The sequence below is a fragment of the Anas acuta genome, chromosome 14 (genome assembly GCF_963932015.1).
Source record: "Anas acuta chromosome 14, bAnaAcu1.1, whole genome shotgun sequence".
Lineage (NCBI taxonomy): Eukaryota > Metazoa > Chordata > Aves > Anseriformes > Anatidae > Anas > Anas acuta.
Window position 1 is genome coordinate 3,037,317 of NC_088992.1, and position 25,049 is coordinate 3,062,365.

The following is a 25,049-nucleotide window of genomic DNA, read 5'->3' on the forward strand; positions in this document are numbered from 1 at the left end:
AGCACTTTTCATTCTGATGGCAGTTTTTCATCTCCTCACTAGCTTATGGCTAGAGCAGCCCTTCTGACAGGAACTGTGGTTATTTACTCCCCAGAAAAATGATTTGCTCCCCGTCTCTCTCATCCTCAGGGGCAGGGTTTCCTCCTGTCTCCCCTCGACAGATCCATCCTCTGGTTCCCCCACGTCACACAAACGTCTTCTCTGCAGGTGTAGACACTGGGTGACAGCACCTTTGTGAGATGTTTCCAAGTTATTCTTAGTTCACACCTTGCTTAAATCAGGCCTGAAATCTTCCTGGCTGGGTACTCAATTAATAAAGGCTCACTGGTGTGCACAGGCGTGATTACAATAATAATTTGGTGACTTGCTCCGTCTGAAAGCTGCCGAAAGCTTCAGAGAAGTGCCATGAAGTACTTAATTAATTATTAATTGCACTGCAGAGACTCAAAACAAACGGGAGGAATGGTCACAGCGAGTCACTAGAAGTCCAAATGCACGTGGGCTGCTTTGGGCCTGGGCTTGAAGGGTTGGCGAGGAGCACCTGGGTGTCATTAATTGTAAAAATCCTCTGTCCTGGGAGCAGGCGAGGATGCTGACCTGGTGACAGGCGGGGGAGATCTGTTCTCTGTAAGGAGTGGAAAATCTGCAGCAGGAGGGAGTGAAGCCAGATGTGTAAGTGCTGCTCAGAGGGGACGTGTCTGGTGGTGCAGGGAGCCGCGAGTGCTGGGGGCAGACACGCTGCGGGGCCGGGGGAACACCCTTAACGGGGAGCCCAGAGAGCATCCCGCAGCCTGAGAGCAGAGGCTGAGCGATGGTGTGGGATCTGAAGGGCCTGGAGACGTTTAATGCTCTGCTTCAATCTGTGTATCTGCCTGGGCTACGGAGGAGTAAATGCCCTGTGGTTCTTTCAGACGCTCCTCTGAGAGCCCTGTGCATAGCGTGCTTGTTCAGTCATTATTCCTGAAGGGTTAAACTATAAACTGAAGTACCCTTAAGTGCGGAGCTGAAGTGAGGGTGGTTTTCGAGTACCCGGCAGTCTGACAGCGGCTGGAATGCAGGAGCTGTAACCGAGCCCCTGCGCGGGGCTGTGGTGGGTGCCTGCAGAGCCCGTCCGCAGCAGCACCTCGGCCTCTGTCGGCCCCAATCCCTCCCAGATCGACCAGAGGCGGCCTGAGGACAGCCACCTGCCTGAAATAACAAGTGCTCTTTACATATTAAACCAAAAAGCCACTCAGAGTGCCTCCGCTGCTTGGATTTTCCGCTTTTGGGGACAGCGTCTCAGCCCTCGTGGGCTGTAGGGCTGCTCCAGGGATGAATAATAATACAGTGTCTGGCTCCCACACTGCTTGGACAATTCTTATGTTTTTTCCTATGTATGAGCATGTGCAGGTAAAATACAGCCTGCAAGTTCACAGCTTCTAAATTCTACCAAAATCACCGTGCCTGAATCTGGCTCTGGCTGGGAGTTCCTGGTAGGCAGAGATGGGTGTGAGAAGTGACCCTACAAAGACAGGGGGAGCAGAGGTCCCCGCTGGCCATTTCCAGCTGCTGAACACGGCATAATTCAGCAGCTGTATTTTGCACCTGGTGCAGAGGAGCGTGGCCAGACCTCCTGAAACCTTCCTCGCATGCTGTCACCCCTCTGGTGGTTTTGTACACAGCGGTCCCTCCCCTAAGCCCTGCCCAGGGCAGGTGGCTGTGGCCCCACAAGGCTCGGATGGTTTTGTGACTTCTCGCCTCCACCCGGGGCAGGACAAGCTGCCTTGTTCCTGGGGGATTAGTCCCAGACGGGGCTCCTTGTGAGCAGGGTGAAGGCACATTATCGGCAGCCTCAGGTCTCCTGTGAAATGCCAAAATGATCTTGAGATGGGAGATGAAGACAGCTCTTCCCTACAGCCCTGTGTACAACTCCTGCAGGCATTGTTAAAAGCCGTGCACAGCCCTGCTACTTCGTGCAGGAGGCCAGGGAAGCCAAGTATGGATGGGATTATGCCTCAGGTTAGCCCCGTCAGACATCAGTACGATCTCAGTGCATCTACCAAAGCTGGCTCTCGGGTTGTATTCAGTGCAAAGGATGGCTTTCCTTTTCCATCTGGGGGGTTAGTGCAGATTTACACTCCTAGCCTGAAGAATTACTGCTGGTGAGACTGCGTTCACCGGTACGTCCATGCAGATCGAGCAGTTTTCTTCCTTTATTTTTGGCTGCCTCGTCATTTGGGGGTTTTGTTTTTGTCTTCGGTCTGGCAGCTCCGTGCTGTAAAGGAAGTCTATCTGCCAAAGTACCTATGTAGTAGCACACTTCTCATCATGTTTGCTTTCCTTGTGCAGGATGTTTCTGACTCCCGGGATGATTCCACAGTTACTGTTCATTGCTAATTATTAATCACCCCGTACAAATTAAGTAATTCTTTCTTTGCAACCCTGGGGATAAATTTGAGAACATCAGATTTATTTTTCCCAACTAGCATAGACCTATAGTTTTTGTGTTGCCCCTAGGTTTTCATACTGCAGACTTGGCCAGTCAAGCATGCAAAATCTGGTGAAATAAACCCCAGAGACCCGGTCTGAAATGTGCCTTTCACTGTCCAGACTTCTCTTCTGCCCAAACTCAGCACACACGGCTTCATAATGATTAATTACTCTAAGCCAGGTAATGAAAAAAGTGGAATGGATGGACTCCACGAAAGCATACCCTTTAAAAGCATTACATTTATTTTCTTGTGGAGCAAACTGTCGGTAATCAAATTTCCATTACCCAGTGATGGGTGTGAACAGACAAGGAAAATACTGAGTCAACAGAATACCAATTAGAGATCTGCGAGTATCCTGCTGTAAATACGGCAAAGAGGTAAGGAGATATGTCCCCAGGAGGCTGACCTTCTAATGACTAAGCACGAAAAAAGTCCTTTTATTTTTCCTCCTCCTCAGCATCATCCTCTGCTTCGGGGTGTGCCAGCAGATAACCCAAAGGTGTCTGGTCAGAGCCTGTAGCAAGGATTTGGCACAGGCAGACATAGCAAACAAAACTTTTCCCAAGTGTCCTCTGAAGACAGGAGGAAAAGGGTTTTGCTTTGTAGATTGGCCTAGTTGATCTTGCTCTAAAATTGCTCTAAAGTCACGGAAAAGCTTAGAAGTACAATAAGTGCTGGATCTGTGGTATGTTTCCTCCATTTCCTCCTGTTCTGGATGCAGGGTGCAGTTACAGGTGGTTGTTGGTGCCGGCTGAAACCTTAACCCCTCATTGCGAAAACATGAGGAGCAGCAGCTCCTGGTGCCGGGGAGGAGGCAGCTTCATGTTCTCCTGACCCAGAAGACCAGGTAATCGGGAGAAGTAGTGCTCGATCCACCCCGACTTTGTTACAGCCATCGTGCCTTTTTCAGTCACGCAACTTTCCTGGTTTTCAGCTCAAAACTGTCTGGCTTAGCTGCATCGCACAGGAGTTGTGAGATTTAATTAATATTAACGAGGCACATTATCGAAAGTTAGCTATATACAGGGGATTCTTTAAAAGGTGAAATCATAATAATAATGATCAGAGTGTCTGTGTTGCTTGGATACTGAGAGCTGTCCTGCTCTGCTCCCTGGTACTTGCGTTTCATTACAGTCATTTCCCCCCACCTTGTGGGAAAGGAGTTTTAAAAGAGAGAAATTATTCCATTGACAGTCATGACTACATAGAAAATTATTTTTTTCTGAGCTTTATTTCTTGGGAGAATTTGGTCTTAAGCCTGCCAGCTGAAGGCCACACAGAGATTTGTTAGCAATAGTCCGCTAAAGAGTCAAAACTGGCAGGCTGTCCCGGCTGGTGCAGAGCACGTTGCCTGTTTGTTTGCTTGTTTGTTTTGGGAGCATCTTTGAGCGCTCCTCATTACTCATTTTTCCGCTCTTGTCTTCAGAATTTTTGGGAGCGGTTCCCAACCAGACGACGCATCTGCCAACCCGTCCGTTTCCCAGCATAGACCTTGGCCATCAGTCTGCAAACGCATGCCTCGTCCATTCCAGCAGCTGCACGTATTCCACAGCTTCAAGGTATGGCCTTGAAATAACACGACTGCATCCTCTTGAAAGACCTGCAGCACGAGTACACAAGCTTAAAAATAATCATGAGTGGCGTATTCAGCTAATCAGGAGTTCCGATTGTCTAGGTATCAAATCAGGCGTATTTAGTAGAATAAAGCAGGTAGTCACCACTGGAGCCTGATTACGTTTTTTAAGAGTGCTGCCTGATTAGATTAAACTTGGTGCAATTTACGGCTGATTTGGAGTAAATGGGAAAAATCAGAGCTGGGTCCCAGACACGTGAGCTGGTCCAGATTTTGAGAATGAAAAATTCAGGACTCAAAAGCAGACCAGATCCATGTTTTATACTGAGGCCCCTGCCTGCACAGCATTCGGATTCACACTTCTGCAAGTCACAGCTCTGTGGTGTTCCTGGGTAGGAAACGACTGCGTGGTGCTGCCCTTTATGTAGAAATAAATGACTTAATTCTTAAGGACCCACAAAGTCATGTGCCCTTGGTACTGAGTTCACTTGAAACAAAGATAAAGCGCCGAAACTCCGAGTGGTTTAGAGGTACACAGAAATATGCATAAGAAGATATTTCATCAGTTCCTACAGTTTGCGATCTGGCATCTTTGCAGGTTAGCACATGTACTCTGTTTAAGCCGTTTGATTAATTACATAGTACCAAAAACATACATATTTATAGCTTGCAGAATTAGATAAATTCTCCAGATGTGGCTTCCTTTTAGTCAAGTAGAGATGAATGCAGATCAAAGCCTTTGATCTTTACCCTGACTAAAACTCGCTGCTGACACAAGCCTCTGGAAAATCATGCAGCAAGGGGAGCTGACCACTCCGAGCTTTGATACAGGAGCAGCTGAAACAAAACCTGTGGGAAAAAAAAACCTCCACGGAGGGTATGTCTATACACACCATTGAGCCTCTACTAGTGGAAGTGGAAGGCAGTAGTAAATGAACCCTTTCTCTTAAACAACGTCTTTAAATAGATTGATTTTATGCCCCAGCCTAGAAATGATTTAGGACTTTTCAGTGCATGCATATCCTCTGTGATACACAGAACTGGCAGAAAGTGTCATCGTGAGCTAGTTTATAGCCTCAATTAAGGCTATTTCCATTGCTCCAGATGTGTAAAGCAGACTTATAGCTGAGTTCCTGGTACAGTGAAATCCCTGGTGTGTCCTAGGATCAGCACTGCCAGCTCAACGATATCTTCTTCATGACCCTTGGAAAAAATGATGAATAGCCAGAGAACTGCAAACTCAGACAGAGCTCTGGCAGCGTGAATGCTTGAGAAGTCGTAGCCAGCAAGAGAGAGCCCTGTCTGAAACCCTTACCTTGTACCGTGGGCTGTCCCAGCAGCCGCAGCTGCAGAGCAATGCAGAAGGCTGTGGGACACCTCTGCCTGCCTCTGCAGCTTCGTGAGCCACACAGCACGGCCATAAAACCACCCGGCTTTTGGGGGTGTTGCCGAGAGAGCTTTGACTCACATGGGGCCAGGGGCTGTTCCCTGAGTTGTCTCGTACAAATGACACTGATACTGAACAAAAAAATCCACGTATCTTTTGGTTCAGACTTGCCAATATCAGAAAACAAATTTGAGGGCACAATGGACTAGGTGACCCACAGTGACCTGGACAAGAGCCTAAAACCTACAGGGAAAAGGGTTATTAGTAATGAAGAAACAAGAGTGAATGGGCTGCTCGTCCATCCAAGGGCAAAGTATAAAAGGAAAAGGTAGAAAATCAAATGCAGCTAGCAAGAGGCATCAGGGATAACAAGAAATGATTCTTAAACCCGTTAATAACAGACGGAAGCACAAATTAAAGATTTGTCAGGTACCTCATAAAGAGGAAAAGCTCCTCATCAGTGAAAACAAGAGGACTTAAAGTCTTTTTCTCCAGTCTTCAACAAAAAGTAAACAGTGAATAAGCAGCTACCGCAATACTAACAAACAAACAAAAACATTTCAGCCTAGATTAGGGGAAAAACAGGTTAAAGAGTTCTTGGATAAATTGGAGTTTTTTAAATTGGCTGGGACTGATTTAATCCTAGAGTACAGGAAGAATTGGCTTTAGTAATCTCAGGAGTACTGATGGTGTCTCTGAATTCATGGAGGACCGGGGTGATACCAGGAGACTGATGTATTGCTTATCTTTAACGGGTGGGAGAGGTGAGAGGAGAAGGAGCAGGAGAATTGTACAGCAGGCAGCTTACCCTCAAAATCCAGGAAAATGCTGGAACAAATAATCACAAACCTGGAAAATAAGAAGATGAGCAACAGCCAATACAGATTTGCCAAGAACAAATCATGTCAAAGTACTCTAATTTCATTTTAAAGACTAACAGACCATGTGGGTAGAAGGAAAACATTAGATGTCAAATATATTGACTTCTGTCAGGCTTTTGACACTGGTGATATTTTGCTTTTTCTCCCCTTGTAGCATTTTCCTTTCTTTTATAATTCCTTTGAAAGATAATCTAGAGGAAAATTAAAATCTAACATTACCCATTTTAAAGCACCCTTTCAAGTTTAACGATCCAATGTAATGTTAAAAACACAAGGCAAACACCAGAATTGGTGAAGGGCACCAGGGTAAGCTTCTTTGTACCTCTCAAAAACTAATTTGGGGGGCTTGGATCACCTCTTAGATGGAAAGGTCCTCATGTCCTTGCTGCCAGTGAATGCATGGAAAGGGGAAAGGTTTCCTAGTGGTGCTAAGGTTTTGCTTTTCCCTTCCAGCTCAGCCTTGGATCCTCTACAAGGTATATCTGGGATCAAAGGCACATGTACAGCCACAGAGGTTCTTGCTGCTCCTCACCGGCTGAAAAAGCTGGCCACCCTCAGAGATCGCCACCTTCCTCTGCAGCAATTCATCAGTCTGGAAGAAAGGAGCTCGGGGAAAGAAATGAAGATGTTACCCATGTAATAATATTTCACAGCTGATCAGTAATTTTCATCTCGATGTGCTCGGGAGATGCTGTGCCCTCTGCTGTGGAGGACAGCAGCTGGCTGGCCCGCAGGAGTTGTTTGCTTGGAGGACGGACATCCCAGGAACCTTTTACCTTCGGGTGGTCTCAGAAAATTCCCAGGTGGAGGTCATCTCATGCAGCGATGGCAGGTCTGCTGCGGACACATCCAGAGGGCAATTCCCCCCCTCCGAAGATCAGTGTCTCAGCCCCTTCGGCCTGTTGGCCAAATAATGCCCGGACAGATAAAGTATAAAGCAAGACAGATCCTGTTCTAAATGAAAAGCCAGGACCTCAGTTTATCATCTGGTGAGATGGTTGCAGAGGCTGTAAGGTAGGTGGCTTTGCTGCAGGTAAAACAGAGCCAGGCCCAGTGGTTCTTGCCAGGCTCAGCTTAGGTCAGGATGTTAAAATGACTTAATTTCTTCACAAGGCTCATAATGTGGTGTTAATTGATGGGGACAGTGATTTAAGTCAAAGCCCTGTGTACAGATCCACACTGATATCTCCTCTCTGTCATACGCTGCAAGCAGTTATCCAAATTTTGGCAATTTCCGCACTGAATTTTAAACCTATTCAGTTTGTAATATATGGCCCTTTTTAAAAAGGGTCAGGTTTATTTGTCTCGGTTATAAAACATTATTCTGTTGCCAAAATAATGTAACCATAGGATGATATATTACGAAAGTATGCTATTAACTATACTTGCACCTTGTACTTCTTCAAATATTTACAGTACAGCTTTCTTATGTCTGATTTCTTTGTTGAACATACTGGAGTGGTAGTTTCAGTGTAACACGCAATTTAAACATTCACTCCGACTCAGTAAAGCTTGCAGAGCTAATGGGGATTAACGTGCAGATTTCTACTATGCTGGAAAAGCAGTGAAAAGAAGCAATGCAAAATGCAGCAGAAGACTGAAATTTAAAGGTCATTTTTTATTTGCCTCATTTTCTGCTTAAACTGGCCAGATGTGTGATATTTTGAACCAGATATATATAATGTAGTATCTTTGCGTTTGGGTGTGATGTACGTGCAGTTGTATTTAGGGGAACCAGGGTACAGGACTGGCGGATTGCACACCTTTATGTTTGCAAGAAACCTGCAAAGTCCAGCTCCTGCCTCATCACAGATGCACGTCAGCACTGTTGGAACACTCATCATGGACATTTTTTTTCCTTAACAGCAAACTTCTGGTCATGCTTAATTACAGCAATCACTTTTTATTCTGCTTTATGATGATTTGATATTGTAAAATGTCTCTACAGTTATTAGAGAGGTAGTTCCTCATCAAAATAGGAACATTATTTTACAGTGAAAAAAGACTCTTTGCCTTAATTCCAGATGGAATGAAAGCTGCACAGTTCCATCTCCCTCTGCCTCTTTGAGCAGTTTCTTGGTACGAACAGTTTTGTTCTTCTGGTGCGCCACAGTTTGTTTTGTGATACGCAACATTTCCCCCTTCAAACCTCCCTTTGCATTTAATTCCTCGAGTTTCTCCCTTAAGTTACCAGTGCTCCGTTGGATGCTGCCAGGTTAGGTACAGGCACACATCCCTATGTGTGTACGTATTTATGCATGGATGTAATTTGAAATTTGTGGTTCTTGCCTGCTCTGTTACAGACCTACCCAATGGAAACCCCTGGAAATCACAGCTCTGAATGGCAAACAAGTGGGACTGTGGAGAATGAATGATCGTCTGTTTTTTAAAATAGGGTTGATGCAGTAGTATGGGGGAGCAACGCTGGGCAGAGCAGAAATATCACAGAATTGCCTTTTGCAATTTAATCAGCAATTCGTATGCGTCTGCCTGGCTCTGCCCATCTGCAGCTCGTGAGCACGCAGTTGAGTCATCAGCTGGACCATTAGCTTTATCTGTAATGAAAAAAGTTTACAGTCTAAAAAAGCCCTAAACCCATATGGTTCAACATCTGATTTGTTTCAAGTCACTTAAGTCACAAGTTGAAAAAGCCTCCCTTTCACATGTGCTTAGGAGTCAGGGTGTGGATTTCTGCAGAAAAAAAAAAAGAAAAAAAGAAAAAAAAAGTCTTCTGTCTGCCTTTGAAGGAAGCGACTCTGCCTTTGATGTAGCCGTAAGCAACGAGGTGGCCTCGCCTCGTGACAGTGCAGTGCCTCTGCCTCCTTCACGGGTACCTTGACTGTTGGGCATTATTTACAGCTCGTATAGAAAATGGGAAGCAGATTCCTACGGCGCACTGCTAACCCAGCCGGGCTGGGTTTATTGCAGCCTGGAGCACAGTATGAGTGCTGCCACAGGTACTTTGCTGCTGAGGAATGGGAGACTCAGCACCGTAAGGGACTCAGGCATCAGGTGAGGGCTCTCCCAGCATCGGTGGCCCTGAGCAGCCTCACCTGGGGCATCACCCACACCCCCAGCAGCGCCCAGGAGCCCATTTAAGCTCAGCCCCAGGGTCCTGTAGTGGGATGTGGGGTGCTTGGAGGAGCTGCAGGCTCCAGCTGATGTGGGAGCTCTGTACATGAGGTGGTTGGGAAGTCTAGGAAAAAAAATTAAATAAATGTGAGAGATGCCTTCTGACCAACTGGCCCAGAAATCCCTGATGAAACCCAGGGATGTCAGTGTTACAAGAGGATGAGATGTCTCCAGAGCAGTCTTTTAAGGCCTGATACCTTTGTAGAGGAGGCAGAGTTGGTCACTTTATGTTCAGATCTGCTGTGGTGGGCCTATGGGAGCTGGGCCTGGCCAGGTGCCTGTGCACACCCTGCCTTGGCTGTCCCCTGTTGCAGAGAGCAGTGAATGCAAAGTGTGGGGCTGTGGGCACAGAGGAGCTCCCCAAGGACCTCACGGGGGCTTTGGGGTGTGTGGGAGCTCCTGGTTTGGGGTCTGGTGCTGCTACAGCTGCCTGGAGCTGTGCTGGGGGAGCAATGCCCAAAGGGAGGTGGAAACAATTAAGTTCAGGCTTCAATTTGTGACAAGCCCTATGTTATTCAGACTCATTGCTTCATCTGAGCTGAAATTTGAATCTAAATTTCAACGGTCCCTGCTATTTGCTGCTTTAGTTTGTGTTTACCACCCTTTCTTCCTCCTTTTCTCCCTTAACAGGCAGAGGAACACACTGGAAGCTCGTGCAGAGCTATGCATTGCTCCCTGGTCTTCCTGCATCAGGTACAAGTCTGTATTTTGTCTGGGATTAATCACCAGCTGCAAGTCAGTTTTGTGCATCGTGGCATTGCTGTTGCGCTTTGTCTGGGGGGGAGCCCTCCCTCTGGCTGTTAAATTGTCCGTCCTAAGCTGGAGAGTGCACTGCAGCTGAAAAAGCACTAAATGTGGAGCTGCTAACATGAAGCTAGAGCAGCAGTTTGGTTTGCTATCACATGGTAAATAAGAGTTACCTGCTCTTCTTTGATCAACATTTTTCCTTCTTATAAACTGAATGTGTTGACAAATTACGTTGCTGAAAAGAAATTCAAGTCTTTGATGAAATAAAAGGAAACAAGTGCATGCTGGAAGCTTGAAAATGTGTTTCAGGAGGTGGGGTAGGATTGAGCATGGCTGGAGCTGTACTGAAGGTGCCTGAGAAACGGCTGGGTGGGCACCAAAGTGATCTGGGGTCAGGGTCCTGCAGCTGGCCAGGAGGGCTGTGGAGCTGTAGTAGCTCGGTGATTAGAGGTAAGCCTTGGGAAAATACCAGGTTTCTGTGAACAGTTGCCCAGAAGGTTAGATAAACCCCAAGCCAACAGGTTTATGTGTCTGCTTCATGAAAACCATGACAGCAGTGCCAAGGAACAAGGTACCACGAGCAAGGGTGCAGCGGGGAGCTGGGAAGTGCTGCTTTGGGCCTGGGCTCCCCAGAGGCCAGGTGCTTTTAGATCCGAACACTTTGCTTACTGCATTTGTCTGTGGCTGCCCCTTGTGCCCTCCCTGCTCTGAGTTCTTCCCCAGGGGGAAAAGGCTGAAACTGGCTCTGTGCAGGGGTCAGGTGAGTCCTGATGCAACCGAACAGCTCTGCCATCAGCGTCTCCAAAAGCTGCTGCTTTCCTAACTGAAGGCCTGTGATTGAGATTGGTGTTAGTGAAATACATTCGGCCTCACAAATACTTAGGGACCTGTCTAAATCTTAATCAGTGCCTAGCAGGTGGCTCTGGGTGTACTTGTCTGCACAGGACTCCAGTCTCTCCTTGGCTGTTTCTGATTTATGAGCATCAGTGACCTCTTCTAGTAAATCTCGCAGCACTTTTTATCAGTTCTGAGTTTGCCACTTCACCTTAATGAGCGCTAATTGACCATTAATTAATCAATATTACAGTGAAATTATCCTTTTTATAGCAGTACACTCAAATTAATAAGAATTAAGCCCAGAGGAATGACAGGAAAATCTTTAGCATATTTTTCCAGTAGTTCCAGCAGATGAAGCCTCAGGAAGATGCGGTGCAGTTAAATCAACTGTGCAGCAGTTCTGGATGGCAAAAGCTGATGGAAGAAACTCTTATGAAACTAAGACTACTTATTTTGAGGAAAATTTGAGAGATCCTGCTCTGTATGTGAAAACACTCTAGAAATCACCCTTTGTTATTTGTGTTTATAGTTGCTAGATGTCATCTGCAAGGCACATTGTGTTTAATATGCACAAGTCAGGCTTAGGCTTGAAGATTGTCCACAGGAGTGGCACAAACACAACAAAAGTCATGTGTGCACACGTGGGTCTGCATTGCCTAAATGTTCCTCTTCTGTTGTCATGATCTGGGACAAACAGTAAGTGGAAAAAGGCAGCGTGTTCCCAGAAAGGCTGAGGATGTGGCCAAAAAAAGAGACTTGGAGTATGTGCCAGAGTGGAAACTGTTGTGGTTCTAGATAAACTGTCAGGTGCAAAGCAGTACAGCTGGGGAACCTGAGGGCTGGTGTCACTGGCTGGGGAGCTGAGACACTTAGGAAAATACTGCCAGAACTTCTATAATGTCCAAGCACTTTAAAATAAATAAATAATAATCTGTTCCTAGCTAACAAATTACGTTTTGGAGTAAGTACAAACTACTTAGTTGATGCTGGTATTTATGTCTTGCCTGTAAATAACTCAATTACAGAATGCCAATCAAATAATTTCTTAACTTACCTAAGTGGGACACTCAAAGGTAAATGCCCTGTTTTGTAACATGTTTGTGAGCGTGGTCTTACAGAGTCTATTGCTGGAGAATGGGGTTTCATCATGTCCTAATACGTTCAATGCAGGTTTCTCCTGTTTCTGTGGATATGTATGAACACATTTTAAAAGATGATAATTAAATTGATCCCTTTTCATTGACAGTTGAGTGTTGGCAATTATAATTTGGAGGTTTCCCTGTTTCTAGGTGCCTTATTGCATACACCATTTCCATCCTCCAAGGCACTCTTTTGCCAGTCTAAGGACAGCTCTGCCCAGGGGCTTGAGTTTTCATTGCCTTCCTCTGAAAATAGAACTGGTGTTTGAAAAATCAGTTTATTGGGAACTTTGAAATGATAAATGGGAGCTGGACAGCATCTTTGCTAGGACAGTGCTTCCATCTGGCTATGTCTGTGCACAGAGAGGTGGGAATGTACAGATTCTACTGAAGTGACACCAGTGATGGTCCCAGTGTGTTCGGACTGCTCATGCCCTGGCCATGGTGTTGGTGGGTGTCAGGCAAAGCAAGCAGCCCAGCCAAGAGTTTACTATTCCACTTTTTCAGAATACAGCTTAAGTTCTTTGGGTACCTAAACTGATAAATCTGGAATAATTTGAGGTCAATGAAGCTCAGCTGGAATGCCAGCAGTGAAGGCAGGAGCATACCGATTCTTTCCCCAGTGTATTTTATCCTCCCTTGTGCTGGGAGCCCAGTCTGGGATATTCTGTCCTCCAGCTCCACTGACTGACCTGTGCAGAAGACCATGCTGGTCAATCAGGCAGGCTGCAATTAGTGGCAGAGATTTACAGTTCCTCTTAATCTCCCCCCCACATGGCTCAGGTGCACTCGATGGCAGCTCTGGCAGAGCTGCTGCAGCCCCTCAGCTTGAAAAGATGTGGGTCTGTTTGCCGAAAACAGACGAATCAAAACTGAAACATCTCACCAGGAACAAGGATTGCCTGACAAGGTCAGGGGTGGTGAAATAGTCTTCGTGGTATTTTTTTTTTTTTTTTTTTTTTTTTTGCCTGAGGTGCCTCCCTTTTGCTGTCAACATAATATATCATCTGTCTGGCAGTAATAGCAGTGGAATGGGATTATTGACAGCTTCCCTGCTTCTTTATTCCTTCCCTCTCATCACAGCCACCGGCACAGCATGGGAATAGACAGTACATGAAGTTCCTTTGCTGTCTCTTCGCTAAATTAACCTCCACAGGGATGGGGATTGCCCCGAGGAGAAAGGGGATTAGCCCTTACATCCCTTTGATCCTGCGGGAGTCCTGAGCCTCCTCTGGAGGCCTTCTTCACATGTGGTGTGTGGAGAGGTGTTGGTGGGCTCCTTTTGAGGCTCTGGAGAGGAAAGTGAACTCCTGCATCCCCAGGGATGTGGCCAGGGCTCAGGCTGGGGGCTGAGGACCACAGCACTGGCAGCAGGGGCCTGGTAGGATGCAGTGTCCTGCTGCTCCCCAGCTCTGCTCCTTCCCCATTTGCTGCCCAAAGGCTCTCCAAACTGGCTGGATTTGAACTTAAAAGTGAGCCCCAGAGCTCTGCTGCTCCCTCCGCAAGCTGTAACCTCCCTGTGAAAGCGAGGTTCAGCCAGCAGCAGCCCCAAGGCTCCCGAGGTCCGTGTCTGTGGGACGGGTGCTGCCATCCCCATGAGTGTGCTTCAGGCCTGAGGAGAGCACAGTGCCTGCAAAAGGCCTGCGAGGGCTTCTTGCAGCTTCCTGTCGTTATCTCAAGCCTTCATCTCTAAAATGCGAAGGCTTCGTAGGCTTTATATTCTATTAGTGTAACGCCGAATGTCCTCATTCTTCAGGTATTTATAGCAGCTTACACAGCTCCCGTAATAACTCACGGCAGCTCAGCACCTCACAATATTGTTATCCCCCTTTCACAGGTGTGGAAATAGGGCACACAAAGGCAGCGATTTCTGCAGCATTCCCCACAACCCAGCACAGTGCCATGGCTATAAGGCCCAGGTGGAGCACAGGCCTCTCCTTTGGCCTCGTGGAGCTGTGGGGTACCCCAGCTGCACCCACAGAGCCTTAGCTCCGTGCCTCAGTTTCCCCATCCACAAATTGTGCAGTGTAATAAGTTAACCATCACACTGAAGTGGCATAAAGCTGAATTATTGCCCTGTTTGCCTTGTCCCCAGCACCCCTCAGGGAGGCTGGGCCTCAAGCTCTGGTAAAATGGGTTCCCCTGATGCAGCTGAAACCGTGGCACGAGGCCCCCTCCATATTTCTCCATTCTCGTTAATCCTGCCCTAGGAATGCCTGCTGCTTCCAGCCACAGCATCTCATCCTGCTCAGCACTGAGCACACACGTAACAAACTCTTCTGCTCCGGGACAGCCTGCGGTCTAAAGCCATGCCTGCTTCACAGCATTTTGCCTCAGTGTATGTACATCAAAGGGCCCTAAAGCCTTCGGTGTAGATGTGCTGCGCAGATGTAATCATGGAAAATTGGTAGGTATGAAGGCAGGACGCTTTGAGAAGGATTATGTTTAGTGCAGCTCTTTATAGCCAGGGCCTTCATGTGCTGTGGTTCGTGATGGTATTTAGTTGGATTAAGTTGTACCAATATAAACAAAGTAGTAATGAGACAGTTACAGTAAGTGGAGTACGCAGCACTGTTTGGTGATGGCTGCGGAGTTGGTGGCAGCGATTCAGGCGTGCTGGGTGCCCTGGTGCCACCCTCCTGCAGGGGAGCAAACCTATCCCAGAGCCCAGGGGGCTACTGTGAGTGCTCCTGATGTGCAGGAGACCAAGGGTTTGGAGGGAAAGGTGAAGCTGCAAGGATAGAAGTAGAAATAAGCTCAGATTACATCTTTGCTGCGTTTTAATTGCGTTGTTTAATTCCAGTTTCTAGCGCTCTAAGACGAGACATCAAATAGAGTGTTAAAATTGCTCGAAACCAAGCTGCAAGTCTCAACATCAGAAGGCCTATTACACTTATCTGTGACCTCCTGAACACTAAAACCACCGCATTATTATTATTTTTACATCTTCGGATTATTATTAGGCTTCTGAACTCTGCTGCAGCTTGATTTATAGAATCTGCTTAGTCACTGGCGCTGCTGCTGCGCTGCGAGGGAGGGATGGATGCTCTGCGGTGCTCCAGCAGAGGCTCCTGCCAAGCAGCAGCCGGCGCCCTGATGGATCACTGGAGGCTGGTGAGCCTTCCTCAGCCCACCGTGGCTGTTAGAACAAACCTGCTTCTCCATGAAAGCTCGGGCTGAAAACATTCAAAGCCTCCTTAACGAATCCCTTCCTATCAGTCAGCTGGCATTTGTTGCTTTGCATGGAAAGGGATCGTTGGTTTCGCTGCTCACCTCGATGAGCTCTGCCCGAGGAGCTGGGGAGCTGTGTGCTGGTGAAGCTGGGATCTGAGTTTTTGAAAAGCAGCTCCAGTGAGAGAAGCAATAAATGCTGCTCTGGGGCCGTGTGTTATAGGAACCTCCCTCTGTGTCCTGGGGCACTGCAGGGGTGTCCTGGTGTGTCCCTTGGAGTGCTCTCTCTGCACCCCACGTGGCTGTGAGCTGCAGAGTTGGGCTTTGCCAACCCAGACGCTGCCCACGCTGCTCGCTGTGACCCGGCACACCCGGGCACGCACCTGGGGCAGAGGCTACGGGACAGGCCCTTACACGAAGGGTGCTGTTCCTGGGTTTTACGAGCATCAGGGCACGGTAAATGCTAGTAACTTACTGCTGTTTGAACATCCCAATTACAAACCTGTTTCTTTTTGTTATTTGCTGAGCAATGGCTGTGCTGAGCTCTTCATAAAGCATATGCAAAACTCAGCCCCGTGCTGCTTGGGTCCCATGTGGGTCAGGGTGATGTCTTCACCTTCTCCTTGATCAGACCTCGCAGTTGTGCACATGACAAGGAAAGGAGAGGGGAAAAAAAAAAAGATCCAGACCAGCTTCATCCTGATTTCTTTTGTGGATAGGTTTAAGGCTCACTAATGAAGTGTGCCAATTTGCAACATGCTGCTATCTCAAAGATTTAAATGGGATAGTTCAAAGACCATCCATCGCTTAAGTAGCTTAGCCTTTAATTTCTTCCACACTGGTATAAACCATTGTCAAATGTTTTCAAGGAGCTACCAGAAGAAAAACGATGATTCCACTTGGCAGAGTCTAGTGGACAAAAAGTGTCAAAGGTATAAAGACCTAAACTGCTGAAAACACTTGGAAATAACGGATTAGTTCTTCTCTCCTGACTCAACGCCTTTATTCTTTCTGACGTGATTTTCTTACTGCCTTTGCTCCTATAACGTGTTGTGGTGACTCACAGTGAAAGGTCTGAAATAATGCTTCAGTGCTGGAAGTCACCAGATAACCACTATTCATCGTCCAGTCTCGCACGGTTACAAATGTTTAGAATATAGCCAGAAATGGGCTGTAATCGATAGGCTGGGATAAAATGAGAGCTGGAAGGGACACTGAAAGGCGTGCACTGAGGAATTACACACCCAGAAAACAATGTTCTGTGCACATTCTGGAAAATGGGAATGACATATGATAATCCAGTGCTGCACGTGGCTATTTCATGGGGTAGCTGCTGCCACAGCGGCGTTCCTTTACCTTTCTCCTGTTCAAATAACTGTATGTGCTCACAGCTGCAATGTTGAATCAATATTTTCAGGTGTTTTGTGACTTAGCCTCTAACCACTGCTGGCACTGCCTGGTCTTTACAACTACAGGGCTCAGTCCATGTGGAGCTGGGGACTGCAAGTGCACAGTAGTAGCTCTGACTGAAGGATCCTGTAGGCAAAGGCATCAGCACGGGTTGCAGGAGGAAGGTGCCACCTCCTGATAGCCCTTTCTGTTTGGTTCTGAGCTTGGCAGCTTGGTCAGGCACATGGGTGCTGCCTGCCTGAGCAAGGAACCCATTCCTTGAGACTTTGCTTGGTTTCTTCTCCTAGCAGGGACAACTGAGGACCATAGTCTAAGCAGAGATGTAAAGGCTTAATAATAAACCTATTCGCTTAAGGCATTTGAGGGCATAAATGCAATAGACCTGCATTTTTGTTGAGCCTAGTGCTGGCCACGTCCCTTTTGCTAAAAGGAAATCTAAAGCAAGGGAGGCCCAAAATGCAGCAAAATTGAGAAAGTGTAAATAACAAGTGCTGGCTGCACAACATCGCCCGGTCCCGTCCCAGGCTGTATCCATTTCTCAACTGTTGCCTGCCTTCAGCCCAATAGTGAAGTCGTATTTATTTACTTGGCTCCACTGCGTTAATGAAAAAGCCACTTAACAAAACAAATACAAGGAAGGACATTTGCAACCAATTACGGTATTGCTGATCAGTCAAATTGCGCTGGAAATTACATGTTGGAGTTCGTTCTCGGCAGCTGATCAATTACCTGGTAACTTGGCATTGGTGCGCGGTATCAGCTTAATAAATCAATTTAATTTCAGCCGCCGTGCCAGGATATATATGTATATTCAATGTGACATCAATATTATATAATGATGGTTAAGACTAATCGGCTGAGCGCCGCGCGCTCTTATCTGCCGCGCAGCCCTGCTGCAGCCCAGCGGCGTTCCAGCAGGCTCGAAGGCAGTGTGGAATTTGGCTGGCTATTCTTTAAATATACCCCTGGGCATAATTTAAAATGGTGTTTCTAAAGCCTTTCTTTTTTTTTTTTTTGTGACCACAAGGGAAGTTAGCACTCCAGCATGTAATTCAGGGTTGACCGAATTGCCAGCTAGCTATCTGCTTGGAGGGGGACGATGTGCTGTGCGCTCCGGCTCCTGGCGAGGCCGGCAGAAAATAGCCACTTTCTCCTCGGCAGCAGATGTACGTCGGTGCTGGTTTATGCACAGCTTCCTCCTCCTAACTAGTGCTGACATTTCAGCTCTCATACTACGGGTTTGTTTTCGAGGCGAAGGCTGAAAGCACCGGGTTCTGCTGAAAACAGTTTGCTTTAAGTATAGGGAGGGAGGTTTCTGACTGTCCAGACACGTTGTGATACCAGAGCTTCTGGAGGTGCTGCTGGTCACTCGCTTCCATGCACAGCAGCAGTGGTGTCAGTGCTTTGTGCTCGTATTTTGCACCGTTTCTCTGCCCTACCTGTCCAGCAGGACAGTGATGCTTCCCTGAGAGCAGAAGTGGGGAATGAGGAGAGGAGGAAGGAGAATGTCAGTTCATTGTTGGCTGTGTTGGTAGTTTTCTGGGCAGGAGTGCAATAAAAGGAGAGTTTGGAATGAGGTGAAAGGGGTGGCTGCTGAGATTTGTCTGGAAGGTGTTCCCAGCCTTACAGAAAAGCTTGGGAGGAGTCAAGTCTGTGCTGGGGGACAAAGCTGGCAGAGGGATGGTGCGGGCTGGCAGGGCAGAGGTGATGGCTGGCTGCACGGCGAGGAGGTTACGGGCTCAGCACAGTGAGAGGAGATCTGTAAAGGTGTTAGGAATAAAGACACAGGGAAAAGCTTGTAAATTGTGTAATTGCAGGACCCTCCCCATAAGAGGGACCCGAGGCCCTGCTTCAGGTCCCTGAAGTGGCACAGCTGAGTAGCACACCCTGCGGGTTTGCAGGGAGGGTTGGAAAGCATGAATTGGATCCATTCTGTAGCTCTGTGGCAGTCTTCTTGAGATATTTGAGTATTTTTCCAATTTCTTTTTTGACTAGTGGATGTTCACTTTTATCTCATTACCGATCACGGTCACTTAGCATCACAAAATGTGGGTGGCACCCTGGCTTTGCAGTCAGCCTTGTTCTTCATCATCTGACACCAACTTCATACAAATGAGGTTTCTCTTGATAGTTCCAGAGCTTCAGAGCAGAAAAAAAAGCTATGAGAAAATTTTGTCTTGTGGTGGTTTATCCTTTCTAGCTCTGGCCATCACTCAAATCAAAAATGGCAGTGGTCTGCGGAAAAAAAAGTAATAATTAAAAAATATATGCTTGCTTGTATTTTTCCAAACCACCAAGCCAGTTTACCCATTCCTGAGAAAAGACGCAATCACGTAATGCTTTCCTTCATGTCAGAATGCAGGATAATGCCTACATCAGTTTTCCAAAGATTGGTATGGTTTTCCTGTCAAAGACAGACGATAATCAACTGTTCCTTTCTGCTACCCCAAATGCATTACGTCTAGAAACGTTAAGTAGAATGCTTGTTTGCCTGCAGTTATTTGCTTGGTTGGAGAAGATCTTTTTGTATCATTTTTTTTCATGTTATACTTCGAAGACTGGATGTAGAGAAGTTGATATGGATGTGGGGTTTGGATCTGTGTATCCAGCCGGTTAGACTTGGGGAGCATCATATCCCAGGGTGGTGTGATGTGAAGGTGTGAGATCCTGCAGCCAGAGAAAGCTGTAGCAATGCTTCAGGTTGCATTTCCTTTACTGGGCATGAATAACAGAATAATCCAGATTTGATCAAGAGTAAACATGGATTTCTACAAAACAGTCCCTTCTTTGTGTTTCTCTTCAAACCGAGAGCCATCATCGTGCTCTATTTTGACTCCCAACCACACCAGCAGCAGCTGCATTTCTATCTGCAGAGAAACCTTACCCCAGCTTTGAGTTTGTGTGTGTTTCCATGAGCTCCTAAGCTGCAGGCAGGGTGGATAACAAGGAGAGAGGCTCTGCTGCTGCTGCCCTCCACCTGGAGGGGAAGCGCCCACCACGGGAGGCAAGGGTGGTGTGGTGCAGAAGTGCATCCTCAGCTCAGGTTTGGGGAGATTGGTGGGCAGCGATCAGGGGTATCTCTGGGAGGTGACACTGGATCTCAGCTCAGTTCTCCTGGTGTAACCGGTGGACTGCTGATGCCTGCTGGGGAGGGAGCAGGTCTGTGAGCTTGAGGCATCTCCTCCTGACACTTCTCTCCAAGGCAGCTGCGTGTGCATGCCAGGAGCTCTGACACTTTGCAGAAGTCGCCGTGTAGGTGTGTGACAGCTCTCAATTCCTCTCAGCAGATGGCTGGAGGTGAGGTGATGCTGATGAAGGTGAAGTGATGCAGCCTTGGACCCCAGCACCCACCAAAACACACAGCTCCTGGTCTCACGACAAGGCAAGCTGACCCCAGACCTGCAGCAAGTCTGTCTGCTGAGAAGCAGAGCGCAAAAAAAGCCCCAGGGCTGCTCTCTGCTTTGGACACACAAGTGCCACACGAGGATGGGCATCTCCAGCAGCAGTGGCTTCAGGTTTTTCTCCCTGCTATCCCATCAGGAGCACGTTTGCATGCGGCAGCTGGGTGAGTAACACCTGCCTCTGCAGACATCAAATGCGAGAAGTATTTTGTGGTAAACCTGTTGCTGCTCTGGGCAGGGAGGATATGCTTTGCTCAGAAAGCCAACGATGAAAGCCTTTGTGGCAACATCTGTCCTTTGAAAGTGACTGAGCCCAATTGCCTGCACAAGCAACTGTTTTATTATCAGAATAACTGATCTACCAGAGCACTTAACACCACTGCCTGCAAGAAACGGAGCCAATGCAAAGTGCCGTCGTGCTGCCTTTTGCTGGTGCTGCTGAGAATCCGAGCCTTGCTCCATCAATGTATTGCTGCTAATTGCAATAAAATGCTGCCTTTAAGGGATTCCCCTATACTGGTCACTGGTTCGAGTGGACTCAGGCTGAAAATTGCCATTAGATGGCTAGCCTGTAGCTACATGACCCAAAATGGCTGCATTTGCCCAATTCCTAACCCAGAGGTCTGCAGTGACGCAGAGCTGCGGTTGTCACCGCAGCTCTGGGGCTAAGAATAAAGCGGGTTTGCACCTTACACTTCTGTCTGTGGATGAGGCCATCACTTCAGGGCCACGTGGGGATGTAGCTGATGGATGGACTCCGGCCCTGGGGGCTGGATTATTCCTGACTCTGGCCGCTTGTAACACTGGAGTGAATTTTTGTGTGCTTCTGTTGTCTGTCATGGAGATAATGATACTGGTTCTTGAATGAAAGGTGCTATTAAAGAGCCACACCATGCTTATAATGGTTATTTTGCAGGCTGAGCAGCGTGCAGGGGCTGGCAGTGCTTCTGCTGAACTTCCTCAAGGACCGCGTGTGTTTGCACAAGGGAAAAAGAAACTGCATGGCAGGATTTTCTCATACGCAAGCTGAGGAAACAGATTATCTGTGAAACAGCCAACAGTTTTTATTTACTGTGAAGATCTGCATCTCACTCCCAATTTCACATCAAGACAAAATCCAGGCATTTTGTTAAAATGTTAACTTAATGCTCCAGAGGTTTAATTACCACCGCTCTGTAATCAGAATCAAGACAGAGTGCGGTCTGCAGCTCTGAACTTCAACAAGAAATGCAGCTCTCCTCGAAACAGTCAAGGAAAGGAAGATCTACAGCATGCACTCAGCTTTTGTGGTCCTCTCCATAGCTGAACTTGCAACTCTGCTATCGCCGAGCTTCCTTTCAGTCGTCAGGTTCTCCCTTAGCTGCTGTCAAACTCCAGAGCTCCTCGTTACCATGTTTTAACTTTGTCTGTAGCTCCTACATGTGAGCGTGGCACCGAATTAAAGGAGCTTGCAGTGCTGAAGATTGCTTTTCCTTTATTCCCTGTATCAGCAGAAAGCACTGGTCTGAGCTCGTCGTAATAGTGGTGAATATTGAAACTTCGTAAGGGCCTCGTTGGGAGAGAAATGGTGTCAGAAGGCAATGCATCTCCTGGACGGTGCCTAATGCGATCTCTGGCAGGGGCCTCCTCTCTGCAAGACAAATGTCGATGCTCCTGCCCTGCAGTGCTGATGTTTGTCTTCCCTGAAGACTTCAGGACTTCCAGATCAGGCATAGGGCTGACCTCGCTCTTACCCTGTACTGTTTTCTCTCTGCAAGCTCTTTTTTTTTTTTTTTTCTAGTGCATTTTCTGAGCAAGGGAGGTCTGGCTTCAGACTCCTGTGAGAGCTGCACATGAGCTGCACATGCTCTATATTTTACTCATCATTTCGCACCTCACGTTTCTAGCGAGCGAAGCCTCTGTTCCCACCACAGCCCCGCTCCAGCCTGGCACCCCGGTGGCTGCACCCGGGTGAATCCAGCCAGCAGAGGTGCTGCCGTGCCGTGCCCTGAACCAGGCGAGCCCTGCCTTTACCTCATGGGGTGCTCCAGGGCTGGCGACGGTGTCAGCAGAGCTGTTCCTGCTGCAACCACAGAAGTCTCCCTCCAAAAGACTCTGCTACAGCTTCTGCTCTCTGCAGGGGTTAGAGTTTCTCGTAACAACCGCCCCCCCGTAAGAAGCAGCACACTTTGCATCCCGCCCCTACTGACTGGTGGAAATAAGAGAGACCCTGTTAACAATCCTTGTGCAAACAGAGCGTTGGCCTGGCCAGTGCCAGCGCTTTCCATCCAGGAGTATTTGTTTTTCCGTGCTCTTAATCTTATAAATTGAATTGAGGCTGATAGAAGTGACTTCCTGAATATTGCATAACATTTTGTGTCTGTCGGGATGGAAGACAAACAAACCTGACCTTGAACTTGGAAAGTTTCCTCGCAGCAGGTAAAAGCTTCCAAAAGTCTGTGCTGCCTCCCCAGACCAGGGAGGTGCTGGGGGGGGTGCCTGTGTCTCCTCGCTGCCTGGCGCCTGTCCCCAGAGATGGCTTCGGGTCCTCCCTCAGTGCTGGAGAATCCCTGGAAAAGGCTGTGGTAGGAACACAGCATCGAGTCCTTGCTCCGGAAAGGAGGCAGAGGAGAAATCCTGTCCATCTCTGGCACCGTTTAGCCTTTAGGGATTAATTAAAGGCTTTTTCAGTTTTTCTTTCAAACCTCACAACATTAATCTCCGCCTCACTGAATAGGGAAAAGAGAGAGGCATTTTCTCTGGTGAATCACCAGGCTGTTTCAATTTTCAGTTTTACATTGCAGTAAGATTTTTTTTTCCAAGGGGAATACCACAGGAAGGCCAAACTGCAACTTCTCAGCATCAGAGCGTTGTATCGCTAAACTGAGCTGGAAATCTGCGTGGTGGGCAGAACAAACAGTCCCTAAAAGCAGTCCCCTCTTCTATCTGATGCTCTTTTCCCTTCTTCCCTCTGCCTGTGCATGAAGGTGACCACAGAGAGCCAGCATGGGGTGGGGACCAGGAGCCTGTACGTGGTGATGCTCGAGGAGCAGGAGGTTTTCTGCATCCCTTGAGCTGCAGCTCTGGGTCCCAGGACCAGAGCTGTGAGGCTAATAGGGCTCTGGGGCAGCACAATCCATCCATAACTCAGGCTGGTGGTGATGGATGCGATGGGGAGGAAAGAGACCACCTGGCTCTGGGGGCTCTCTGGCTGTGGTATACGTTGTCTTCCCCTAACACCTCTTTCCTTTTGGGTCTTTCCAAGAGAAAGACCCTGAGACATGTGAGATTCGTGCAGATTTCTACGCACCCAGTGCTTGGAAAGCATTGTGGCTCCTGGCTTGTTGGCCCAGCTCTGACCATACACCGTACCCTGCCTGGTGGCCCCCAGGTCCTCCGGCTGCAGCGTGTCTCCTGACCCCATTACCTACTTCAATGTGGATTTCAGCTGCTTAGACTTATTTTAAACCCCTTCTATCTGATTACCAGCAGCCCAGCCGGGGCAGAGATGCGGCTTCCTGGGGGATCCCCCGCAGGAGAACAACTTGCTGCTGGAAGGGGCTGAAAAAGGAGGGGGAGCTCTGTGGGGGCAATGCACACCTTGGGAGATGCCCCCTGCTCTCCTCATGCTGCAACTTGGCAAAAAAAGAGGATTCTCACCTTGCTGCACGTGTGGGCACGGGGATGCTTCTGGAAGTGGAGCAGGCCGACGATGGCCAAGCAGCGGCATGCCTAGCAAAGCAAGGCAGCTCCGTGCAGCCTTCCCAGCGCTGCCTTGCTCTTGCTTTTAGGTTTCCTATTGTCATCCTAAAGCTGTCCTCCTCCTCCTCCCCCCCTCAGCAGGCTGGAGAAGCCTCCAGCTGGCCTGGGAGGCTTATCAGCTCTGTCTGGCTGGGTGTTAAGGCTCTATTTGCATAAGTACCTGGGCCCCGTCAGATGCTCTCTCCTTTCTGGTGCCTCTATTTGTTTATTTCTGTCAGGGCAGCGAGGCTGGAGGCAATGGGCTCGGGGCTGTACCCCGGCAGATGCCACCACCCCGAGGCACCGTGCCACCTCCAGGCCCACAGCCTCCTTCTGCATGCCCTGTGGGACCTGCGTGGAAATTAAACGTGGAACTCGCTGGGTCTTGTTTGCTCGTGGCTGTCAGGATTAAAATTAAATTGCCCCCCCTTTCACACCTCAGCAGCTGTCCCTGTCTGGGGGTGGCGGAGAGCAAGGCTCCTCCTGGGCACACCATCCCGGCCTTCATCGCAGGGCAGGGCACTGCAGGTGGCCATGGGATGGGCACCACAGGCTCTGCTTTCCCCCTGCCCTTCAGTGGTCCTAAACCGAGATCCTTAAAGCCCTTCCTGACCCCAGGCCCAAAGGCAGGCTGACTTCAGGCCTGCTCCAGGCGCTGGTCGTGACCGTGGAGTCACCTCCTCGGCCTTGTTGCTGCTCGTTAGCTCCGAGACGTTTTTCCATCCATAATAAGAAAGTCATTAATGTTAAACTTCCCCTGCCAGGTACAATTGGTTTGAAGATTATAAGCACTGTAAAAGGGCTACGTGTTGCACAGACAATGTGCTGAAGTCGTGGCAGGGAGGAATTGTTGCTTCAGTGGCTCTGTCAGCCCTGGAGCTCACCAGGAAGGGGCTCAGAGGGACGTGGCCTTGCTCAGCAGCACTAGCTGGTGGCCTAATTTCAAAGAGCAAAGGTAAATTCAAACAAATGGCTGGTATGTCCTCTGCAAAGGGGCTGTAATCCTATATAAAGAGACAGAGGACTTGATTCTTCATCCTCTTGTTGCTGTGATATTTTATGGATGTGGTGTGCAACTTTGAGGTCCTCCCCGCTTGCTGGTGCCCAGGGTGAGATCCTCTCCGCCAGGAGCTAGCAGTGCTGAGGTATTTTCTTCTGAACATGGCCCAGCAAGGTGTCC

At 48.2% G+C, this 25,049-nt stretch overlaps 2 long non-coding RNA genes across 3 annotated transcripts; one reads left to right on the plus strand and one right to left on the minus strand.

The window, feature by feature from the left end:
- Positions 1–2,498: 2,498 nt before the first annotated feature.
- LOC137864550 (uncharacterized) lies at positions 2,499–7,140 on the minus strand. 2 transcript variants are annotated; one of them, XR_011101536.1, is made up of 3 exons: positions 6,945–7,140; positions 6,240–6,280; positions 2,499–4,071 (listed from the first exon to the last, which is right to left on the minus strand). It is a non-coding gene; the product is annotated as an uncharacterized lncRNA (long non-coding RNA). The 2 variants fall into 2 exon arrangements; XR_011101537.1 differs by having other exon boundaries at positions 2,499–4,893.
- A 2,300-nt stretch (positions 7,141–9,440) lies between these two features.
- Positions 9,441–15,844, plus strand: LOC137864551 (uncharacterized). Its single transcript, XR_011101538.1, has 3 exons — positions 9,441–10,137; positions 14,378–14,574; positions 14,971–15,844. It is a non-coding gene; the product is annotated as an uncharacterized lncRNA (long non-coding RNA).
- The last annotated feature ends 9,205 nt before the right edge of the window (positions 15,845–25,049 follow it).